General features: G+C 34.7%; 1 long non-coding RNA gene across 1 annotated transcript; it reads right to left on the bottom strand.

Annotated features, from left to right (window-relative positions):
- Window positions 1–9,121: 9,121 nt before the first annotated feature.
- On the bottom strand, window positions 9,122–11,193 carry LOC129794605 (uncharacterized). The gene is made up of 5 exons (XR_008751064.1): window positions 10,975–11,193; window positions 10,791–10,891; window positions 9,964–10,117; window positions 9,651–9,794; window positions 9,122–9,568 (listed from the first exon to the last, which is right to left on the bottom strand). It is a non-coding gene; the product is annotated as an uncharacterized LOC129794605 (long non-coding RNA).

Below are 11,193 nucleotides of genomic sequence, written 5' to 3'. Positions count from 1 at the left end.
TATGTTTGTTTCTCTACATTTTCGCAATCCCAAAATTTCATCTCTCTTACCACCGCACGCGTCTATCGCGCTTATTATGTACGATGGCAGTTAATTAACGATCATTTATTTGCACTGGGTGCTGGCTGAGTGAGGAATTCATCGGTGACCGTCGTCTGCAAGATCCCAATAAAATCACCTGTTGGCTGATAAATGTGTGCGCACTCATATGAAAAGGTGGGAAAAGCGCGTGTCCATCTTCGGGATTCCGGACCGTTCATCACAACTCTTAAACCCTTATATATGTATGTATATAAGTGAGTATATAAGTGAGTATAGCCCAAAAGACATAATAATCGCTTTCAATTTATTAATTCACGTGAATTATTCGCAGTTGCTCGTTGAGGTCAAGCACAATATTATATATTAATGTATGTGATACAATCTTCAGGTGGCGATAAATTTAGCGATGTCCTTCACTGTTAACGACTGTCTTCAACGCAACTTCTTCTCTTCATTTTTTTTGCACCCCACGTGCTCACAATCATCCCATATCTTCCACACATTTACAGGTATGCAGTTTCGCATGAAATTACTCAATTTTCCAATGCTGATTTCTCCACGCATATATGTACATATATTAATAATATTAACGCGGATCCGTAACCATTAAAACAAAGACAATAATGTAAGTTAAATTTCTACGCGTTGTACATGTTGGTGTCGCACCACAGCTTGTGTGGCTTCTATAATGGATTGTAAATGGATTATGGATGCCAGCAAAAAGGGGTGGATAAACTCATGTTGTATGTTTCAATACAAAGTTCACATGTAGTGAGACAAACAAATTGGATTTGAAAAGCTTCAATCCACTGATTTATTTATTTATTCTTTTATTTTTTGCTTTTCTTTTTCCTCAGTTTAACAAGATTTTTCAAATTAAATTCTTATTCTTCTATTTTCTTCACTTAAAAAAATATAGCATGCAAGTCTTTTTGAAAACTCTGCAATGTATGATAGTTTTAATTTTGTTTGTAAATTACAAAAGGACGCCGTATCCGCCATTTTTTATTTTCTTTTAGAACACATATTTTAAAATTAATTACTATGCGATTTTTTTCAGCACGCCCTAAATTCCCAATTAACATGGAATTAACTTAACATTGATACGATGACATCTTATATTGTTAACCTTTCCAATCCATAAATTTAGTAACATCATATAAACAAAGCCGTACTGCTTAATAAGCTTTGAAAAGTTCCCAACAACGGCAAGGAAAGTGTCGATGGGCAATTAATAAGCAGTATATGTAGTATAAAGGAAAAAAAAGTTCAAATTAATTCTTATCACATCTGTCAGTTTTTGCTCCATATTGACACGTGTACCTCAATATATGTGTATACTCTGCAATTCGGAGAGTCAAGTAATTAAACTTGAATTGGCACACGAGTACTTTTGACAATGAACTTCTTTCACCGGTCATATAACTTTAAGGAAACTGTCACTGCAAATACACCATCATTACATCTTTAATAATCTTTCATTAAGAAATTATCAAGCTGATGTTTACCTTATTGCACATTGAATGATTGTAGGGTACAAAAGGAACCGTTAAGTAAAAGCCCAAAATTATGATGACAATGTATTAATGTTGCAAAATCAATTAAAGAGTTTTTCTTTTTAATATAATTGAAAATGTCAAATTATCTTGAAAGAAAAACATTCATATATACAAGAATTATAACTAAATTCAATTTATCACTCAATTTTCTCGAATTTCTAATATTTTATGGATCTCATGATACAATTTAAATTAAACTTTGTGTGATCGATTGAAACTTCTCCTAATCTGCTCCTCCCAATAACTAAAGAATTTTAAATTTATGCTACATACCACCCATTTGCTAAGAAATGATATTAAAAAACCATCATCACTATGAACTTGTTTCACGACGCGCAACAACTAGGGCTAAAGAAAGATTTTTCTGCGCCATGTTTTATAATAATAAAATTTTGTGGGGAAACATTTGCATTGGAATTGCAATATGTTATGCAGAATATTGAGGCAAATTCATCATGATCAGAAGTTAAAATGTTTTTTTTTTCTTCGTAAACAGATTATTTATTAATACATGGACTGGGTGAGCGGTATAAAAATGCATTTTATATCCTTCCGACGACGCCATATGTCATCCACGATCTCATCCAAAGAATGAGGGAGTCCCGTCTCGAGGAAGCCGCATCTCGTATACCGTTGAGGATCACTGCAAATGAAGTCTGTGAGATGGAAAAAAAAAAGAAGTTGGAAGAAAATGTTGTATTTTATATCATGACTCCCTTCGTGGTGTGGAAACAATCGGGGTTGCTGGAACAAAGGAAGCAAGAGAGAGTCATGTGTTGGGCACTCCTGTCGTCTCCGGCACAAGGACGCGCGGGGCAATGGGGTAAGCCAAAAAAGTCAGAGACCTCTCGATCGCGTATTCACGATCAAGGGTGGATTCACTTGCGTCTTTTTCCTTTTTTCTCCCTTTCCATTTTTCTTATTAAATTCACCTCTATCCCACACTTTTTCCCAGACTGATCCCCTCATTTCATTTTCATCCGTCTGCCGCTTTTTGGATTTACCTTACCTACCTACTATTTTCACTAAATTTTAATTTAAACATATTTTTTTAAGTAATTTTCTTTTAAACATCTTTTAGTTATAAAATTTCTTAATATTGATTTTTTTTTGAATTAGAAAATTTTAATTCTTTTTTTAGACTTGTAACTTCTTTGGAACCATCATCGATCTGTCTGTTTTCATTAACTCATACTACGGAAGGATTCACAACATTTGGAAGTGAGTATACAAGAAAAAACTTTAAGATAAAAATGAATCAATTGGTGCAATTTATTCTCTTTCTCCTGGACCTTTGTTTGTTGTGTGAATATTTTCTGTTGTAATACGTGATACGATCTCGCTTGTGGCGCGCGCGCGCTTTTTCCTCTTACCTTCTCACTCTGTTACAAACACAAAACATCTATCTCTGTTCTCCTCCCCCTTATTTTTCTTACCAAGCTCTTTGCGCCGTAGCACGTGGCGGCTCACAAGTCCGCCATATGTGGCAAAGTGATTTTGGGTATAAAAATTAAAAATTTGATTGAGTTCTATGTGCGGTGATGCCTCTGCATGAGGGTGCAGATGATCAGCATTCGATGCATGCATATATGTATGTTATGTACATATATATTTGCATTTATAACCATGAGATAGTCTGGCTATTATGAGGTGTGGGAATGAAACTAACTTCGAGACATCCCAGCAAAAATTGAGGGAGGTGATTCACAAAATTGATCATTGGTCACCCTCTACAATATGTTGCAACTTACTACAAAATATGTATGTATGTATATGAAACCGATCATGATCAACTTTATACAGATGGCTAGATCATCGGCGGTGATACTCGTAGTTGATTTACCTGACTATCAATTTGGATGTTTTCACAAGGTTTAGTTTAAATGCATTAGTTGATATGTCTTCCTTTTTTTTTTTTAAATTAATTATTGTTGGCCAATTAAATTTCACTGTTTTCGCGGATTTCATTTCAAAAATTCTGCCGAATGTTTTTCAAGTCAGTTATACAGTTCAAGATAAAAAGACAATACTCAAGAGATCATGGGTAAGAAAAAAACGAACGGAACACAATGGGCCAGCATAAGTAAATGCAATTTGCCATCTGCAAACTGTAGTTGAGGGCATTACAATCAGTGATCGTCTGCTTGTGCGATCATTATTTATCTCTTTTTTTACTCTCTTTTTCACTTTGACACTTTCTACTTAACGTAGAAAAGAATCTTTTGTTTTTTATGAAAATTTTGTAGGTATACGTTAACAAAAAAAACCGAAAAAAGACCAAAAAGAATTTTCTTTTTTCAAAATTCTTTTGATTGTAGGATCACTTTTTCTTAAACTTTTTTTTTTAAGTAGAACAGGAAGTGAAATGTCTTTTTACTTTAAAATGGGTGAGATCTGTGTTGTTCGCTAATTATTCTTTTTCCATCTTTTCCATTTATGTAGAGTCACGATTGAGTGAAAAAGTTCTATCAACGTCGGATCTGCAGTTGTACAACAGGATGACGAAAATGCATTCCGCCCCGAGGATCAGCGTAGTAAGAACCCGCCGAAATTCATTGAGTGAGTACCCTGTGTATTTGATAATCAAACTAACACGAGAAAAGAAAATTATTCTTGCTTTAACGTGATTTTGATATTTTGCCAAAAGCTATCGTACAATTTAGAATCATTTATTTGGAAATAGAGTATAGAGTAACTTTTCCAAGAAAACTAACTTTTATAAGAAAGTGACAATCTTTGCTGAACAATTTTATAAGCCAAATATTTTAGTTTTTTTTTTCTACATGAAGGAAATGCATTAGTAAATCATTAACAAATAATTTTTAAATTTTGCTTGATTGGTAAAAAACTTATAAAAACAATGGCGATAGATAATGGAACCCATGTATGCCATCACGAAATGAATTTTGTGTGTAAGATGCCATAGTAGGTATCCTATCGGATTTAATGTATAATCTCACAATCAATTCTTGTAGTCTATGGAGAGCATCATCATGAATTCTTCCAAAAGAACATAATATGCATTATATAGTGGTATCTAATGTGAGATTTCCCAGACAAGAAATATCCCATGTTTGGGGGGGCGAGCAGCTCAAAAACACCCACAGGTCCCAACAAGAAATCCCCATTTTTGTGCCATAAGCGTGCACACAATTGTTGATAGCGAGTCGATTAATAATTTTCTTGCTGCAAACAGTTGAATACTCCGTCTGTGGCAATAATGAATCACATGGATTTGTTGACAAGTATTAATGCAAAAACCTTTTGCTATATGTATAAAATGGATATGGGAAGTTTCTTTTGCGCTAATATAGCGCATTTTGTGGCCATTGGAGTCATAGCTTCCGATTCTGTGGGGCGCATAAATATACATACATATGTACCTACGGTTCTCCACGGCATGGGTGAGATGGATAAAGTAGTAAAAAGGAGAAATAGTTATGGGGGCGCGGCGGGGGGGGGGAGCAGCGCAGGGAAAATAAGAAGAAAAGTTTCTCGGCAATGTGTGTACAAATCTGGCTATCGCAAAGATCACTTTCTGACTTTATGAAATTTTATGAACATTTGATCGCAAAGGGAGAGCTTTCAATGCGCGCAAAAGACTCCATGTGTGGTGGAGGAGAGAAACAATTAAAGTGGGTCCCCAACTCCACTACAACTGGGTGCTCTGTGTGTACCCATTTCCTCTATTGTTTTGTCATGATAAAATAATAATTATTGGCTTATTAATTCACAAAATGATTTCACTTGGAAATTTTACTTACCATTCAAATGACAATTTTTCCTTATGACCACTGCGGCTCTGGGCACGCGGGAAGGGGCTACCCATAGATTGAACAAGCAAAATGTGGCCGATGGCTAAAAAAAAGACCGGCAGTTGCAACTAAAAAGGACAAAAATCCAACAGCAATCTCTTTTTCGCAATCATTACATTTTTTTTCATCGTTGTTATGTCTGACAAAGAGTGCATTGGACGTACAGAATTACCCAGTGGGTCATCATCTTTGCTATGATCGCATTCTCTTTATATACCCATACATATTTTTTGAAAGAGTACATTTTCTTAAGGTTAAACCCAACGGATTGTTTGAATCCAGATTTAAATATTTTTAATAAAAAATGCGTTGTGTTAATCATACACCACCAGCTCAAAATGCTTCAATCTTTCTAGCCTCTTATCTGGCTGATTCTTTTGATTAAGTGCTGTGGAAATTGAGTGTTTGTAGAAATATATAATGTAGGTATTAAATTTTATATTTATTCAATTCATATCGTAGTTTAGAGCGCGATTAAAGGATTCTATTTTGACAATTTTCAGTTTTATAATATTCTTTCAAGGATTAATTTTGGTCTTTAAGTTTAGGATAAAAAGTCCAATTTATTAAAATAAATATAAAAGAATTATCTGTAAAATAAATCAAGCCGTTTAGTAGACGTTCAAAAGAAAAGAATTAAACTTTTACGTTTCTAAAAATTTCAAACATTCTTTATAAAAAAATGTTTTCATCTTAAAGAAACATGACATAAAATTAAGTTTAAAGATCAAATTGAAAGGTCATTTCATTGATGAAGACCCAATAAGAATATACATACATATAACCCTCTGCCTCTAATGTACATTGTACTTTCCTTACGACGTTTCCTTCATCACAGAGCCTCGCTTCTCTTCTCTAAAGTTCATTTACGATAAACCTTCTGAGGTACTCTTCTGTCTCACAATTCCTTCTGTTTGAAGGGGCATACTATATGCATATACATACCTACATATCTACCTACATAATGTAGTATAGCTTGGTCCGTTTCACACATGTCGATTATTATTAGGGCACGCGCCCTAAAACAACCAACTGACGATCATCATCCACTTCTTTTCCCCATTGAGAGGTAGACAGTGGCCACATAATGCGAATGAGATGGAAAAGAAAATAACAGTGTGTGAGGGCATTGAAGAAGCTTCGCCAGAGTGTCACCTTAAATTGAGGATTTCATTGCAACGCAGCATTTTCGTACGTACATACCAAAAGTATGTACATAAGTATCAAAAAGAAAAAAAAATATAATTTCCCGTTTGATCCAAAAGAACACGACATGTGCGTCTTGCAACCCTCAGGGGATGAAAATTTGTGCAGCAATCTGCCCAGTAGCGGTGCGTTGATTGCAAACGGTACATCATCAAAAAGGACACACTGTCCTTTTTTTTTATTTCACATAAAGAAAAGAAAAAAAGACAATGCTCAAGGAATTGAGAAATGTTAAATTTCTTACGATGTGTAATGCGAATAATTTTTGCCAGCAATCGAAAATAACAGGAGGTTTAAAAAATAAACATTTTGATTGCACTTCTGCCAAAAAAGTTTCAACCATTTGGTGCACTCTCTAAGAGAGTGCTGCAACCCTTCTGCCAGAGTCAATGCACGCGCAAATTGCTGGCGTTGGCCCCAAATGTGCGCATTTCCACACGCGGGCACAGAACGGCACAATAGTATCCATCGTGGTCATCGCATTTGTGCGATCAATGCACCCAAAAAAAAATAATGCAACACACTTTGATTCCTTTTCGATACTACAATCTATACATACATATGTATATAATCATCATTGACCATTTGCCGTGGCGTCTTCAACATCGTGCGTCGGACACATTTTTTTTTTGCGGAAGCAACCATAAAACGAAATTACATTTCCAAACTCTCTCGGGTGGTGCCCCAAGACAGTTTGGAAGTACTGATGGTGCGGCACATGTTGTGCTGCCTTTCTTTCGGAACTGCAACAACACATATCAACTGAAAAATCCCAATTGACAAAAAGGAACCGTGAATTTTGCAATTTTCTACCCGAGAAATATTTCGCAAGTGCACACAACAAGGTGGACTTAAGGAATGCCTCAAGATGGCCCAAAACTTATTATTTTTATAACATTACATTTTAATTTCACTTAAATATTTTGGAAAAAAATGGTTAAGTTGGTAAAGGGTTGTCATGTTCTAAATTTTTAATAAAAAAATTAAAAATCATTCAAGAACAAACTGGAAGAATTAACAACAACAAAAATATTGTAATTTGTTGTCTTATCATTAGAGATTTTCTTACTTATTCATTTCCTTCTTTTGCTCCATCTGCGAGATGCAATTGATATGTAAATTGTCAGTAGAGCGATTGGCAATTTATCAACAAAATATTTGGCATAAAAATATTAAATTGTTAAATGATTAGTCGTTATTTTTGCATAATGTTGAGCTCCAAATGAGATTAAATAAATCCATTTTGCCAACAAAATGATGGGGGATTTAAGTTTATGTGTTTGTGCGAGTATTGCGCAGATAAAAGAGTGGTGAGGGCATGTTTTAATTTTCATATTTGATTTTGCTTCTGTGCGCGCTTTATCTAAAATAGGCGCCGCCAAAGAACTCCATGAGTTCCAACTTCTTATTCGGGACAGATATTAGCCACTGATTACATTATTATTGTTGCAAATTTTTCTATTGCCCAGTTGTGACTGTATATGTCGCTCCTTCTTTTGTGGCTCTTTAGAATCTAATTTCAAATAGTTTTCTTGACTTGTATTGTGTGTCTCCACTCCACATGCAATATATACAATATGAATGAATCTCTAATTCACTCGCGGATACAATCATTTAGCGAAATCTCTCTTCTACTCTGCATTGGTACGAAAAGGCAGTGTACGCGCAAGAGAAGACACACTGAATTTATCTTGATTAGGTCACAATCGAAAAGTCACAATCTTCCACCATACAAGACAAGCGAGATTTATTTATAGGATCATTGTTTTTCTTTAATTTGATTATGCGGAAGTCAATATTGCATCCCCCCCTCCCACTCCCCTTCGCATGGATTTCATCCATCTTGCACGCAATTTTTTTCACCTCTTCTAGAAAATTTAAAAAAAAAAAGTCACATACTTCTCATCTTGTTGTACCTCCACCGAAGAAATTTCATTCAATATGAGTCACTTCTCGTCTCGCGAAAGGAGTTTACAAAATTTGTTAACATTAACTCCGAGGAGTCAAAGTGTGTCACACAATATCTCTATCTTTTCATCCCGTCGCAGTGATTAAAAAATGCAATGGACGCGAGGAATATTGAAAAAAAATTAATGATCTCACGATGTCCATCGCGTAAGGAAGGAGATGATGTAGAAGATTGGCGATGATGGGTCTTTTATTTAAGCGAAAAAAAAACAAGTTCTTTCACATGATCACCTTTTTGGGGCATCATCCTCAATCTCGATTGAAACAGCAGCAATTTCCCAACCCATTAGAATAATGAAGGTACCAATTTATTATGTACTGTGTACATACGTACATATTGTGAATTTCCTCCTTAAAAAAAAGCTCCAGGGCGGGAGAAAATTTTCAATGCGGATGAGCTGTGAACTCGGATTTAATTTTTGTATTGATTGATTTCATCATCATACATTTTAATCGACAAGATCCAATTAAAAACTTATATATGTACTTATATTTTTGGCTGTATACAAAGAAATTAAATCAATCAATATTTTCCAAGAATTCTCCGCATAAGTTTATTGAAATTCAAAATAATTGCATTTAAAAGTCAACTTTCTAAATCATAATTTCTCCATTCCTCAACCTTTATGCGTATTAATTATGCAAAATATTGATTTTTTTTCGTAGTCTTTTTTATGCATAAATGTGACTTTTTGGCTTTTAATAATTTTGGGACAACCTCATTTTTTGAGTTTTATGTTAAATAAGAAAAAAAATTAAATGAATAAACTCATTTCTTCTTCTGTTTCTCTATTAAATTTTAATAGTTAAATGAGAACATTTTTCATTGCATTTACGAAAATCAAATTCTTCAACAACAAAATTGACTTTCGTTAAAGAACAAAGCAAATTCTTTTTCGCAAACAATTTCTCGACACCATATCATTTTCTTCTCATCACATTCACTACAGAAACCTTCGATCCTCAACGCCATTTGACCTTGCGTCCATTACAATAGAATAAAAAAATTATATTTTCGGACTAATTTCTTGCTTAGAAAAAATTATATACCTATACCTACCTAAATTAGCCAATTAATTGGTGGAAGATTTTCTGCACATGACTATATTTAATATGATGAATCTCGCCTGTATAGAGCAGACCCTAAAACAATTCACCTTTAACCCCTCCATTCACTCCGGAGTCTCATGCTCAGATTATTCGTCTGGACTCATTTTGGATTCACCCCCAAAATTGAGTGCGTGAGTTTGGGAATAAAGTTGAGACAGGGTTTATGTAAAAAAAAAAGAAGAAGGAAAGAAAGAAAAAATTGTAAAAAGTAAATGAATTGAGTTGGAAGGGGGGAAAAATATGCTATTCGACTAAAAGCAAACCGTTCGTTGGCCGCCGTTGGAATGATATTTGAGGTGAGCAGGTGATCATCAGACTCCTCTTTTGAGCTCTGGATTTGTTGTTGTTGTTGTTGTACTCTCGGAATGGACAAAGGTGATTGAATTTTGGTTGTTGGCCATTTATGCGGTGAAATCCCTGTGAGCAGATTTGAGGGTTTCTCTTTTTATTATTTTTAAATACATTTTTCATGTTTTTTTTTATGGAACGGATTAGACGATCTACGAGACAATCATTTTGAGCGATTCTCAATTGTGTCTGGATTTCTACTTTTCTCCTCATCATATGACTACCGACATTTGGCTTTAAAATTATGTGAAGGGGCTATTTAGACATCCAATGAATTCAATCGGATTTCTTTGGATGATCACTTGATATGCTATTAAGGAGGTTTAATTAAGAGTTAATCTTCAAAGATTGAAACAAGAAGGGGTGTTTATAGAGATCCTCTTTGGTAGGCAATAGCTTTTCCCGCTCATTCGTACATCTCTCTCGTGAATAGTATGAGACAATAAACCTAACACAATAAGATATATATAAGAGAAAAAAAATGTGGATCGCGATCACTTTGGAACGTGTACGAAAGACGACAGGTGTTTTGTTGGATAAATGTTACTCGTTTTTTGGTTCCTCGCACCATCGCAGCTTTTCCATCCACTTCTTTTTGCCGTGCACGCGCGCAATGCACTTTCGGAGAGAGAGAGAGAGATGCGATGCAGCTTAACCAGAAGGACTTTATGTGTACATATATATATCTATATCAAATACGCAGAGGGGCCAATTGGGAGGGGGGAGGGTAACACGATCGAACCTGATTTTGGTTGCGGTGAATTGCACTCCACAATGCTCATCAATCAAAGTGGAAGCGACGGAATTTCTTCGCGGAGGAACTTGATGAAATTATAAGGGTCACTGTGGAGATGAGGAAAATGTATCATAAAGATGACGATCAGCTGGCTATATCATACAATGTTGCACAAAGGTGAATTAATTACTTTTAATTTAAAACAAAGGTGAAAGACGAAGGAATTCTCTTCGTATATTTTTACCACTTCACGCAGTTTCCTGAATATTTTTCAAAATTTTTCACATTTTCACAATTGCCACGCGCACACTTTTTATATTCATTATATTCTCAGCTATATAGGTTTTATTGAATTTTTTACTTGTTTTATATATTAAAATAATTAAATTTCAGTTTTTTTTTTTAAATC

The sequence above is a fragment of the Lutzomyia longipalpis genome, chromosome 4 (assembly GCF_024334085.1).
Source record: "Lutzomyia longipalpis isolate SR_M1_2022 chromosome 4, ASM2433408v1".
Classification (NCBI taxonomy): Eukaryota; Metazoa; Arthropoda; class Insecta; order Diptera; family Psychodidae; genus Lutzomyia; species Lutzomyia longipalpis.
The sequence above is the reverse complement of the archived record's forward strand: the minus strand, read 5'-3'. Positions and strand labels throughout refer to the sequence as shown.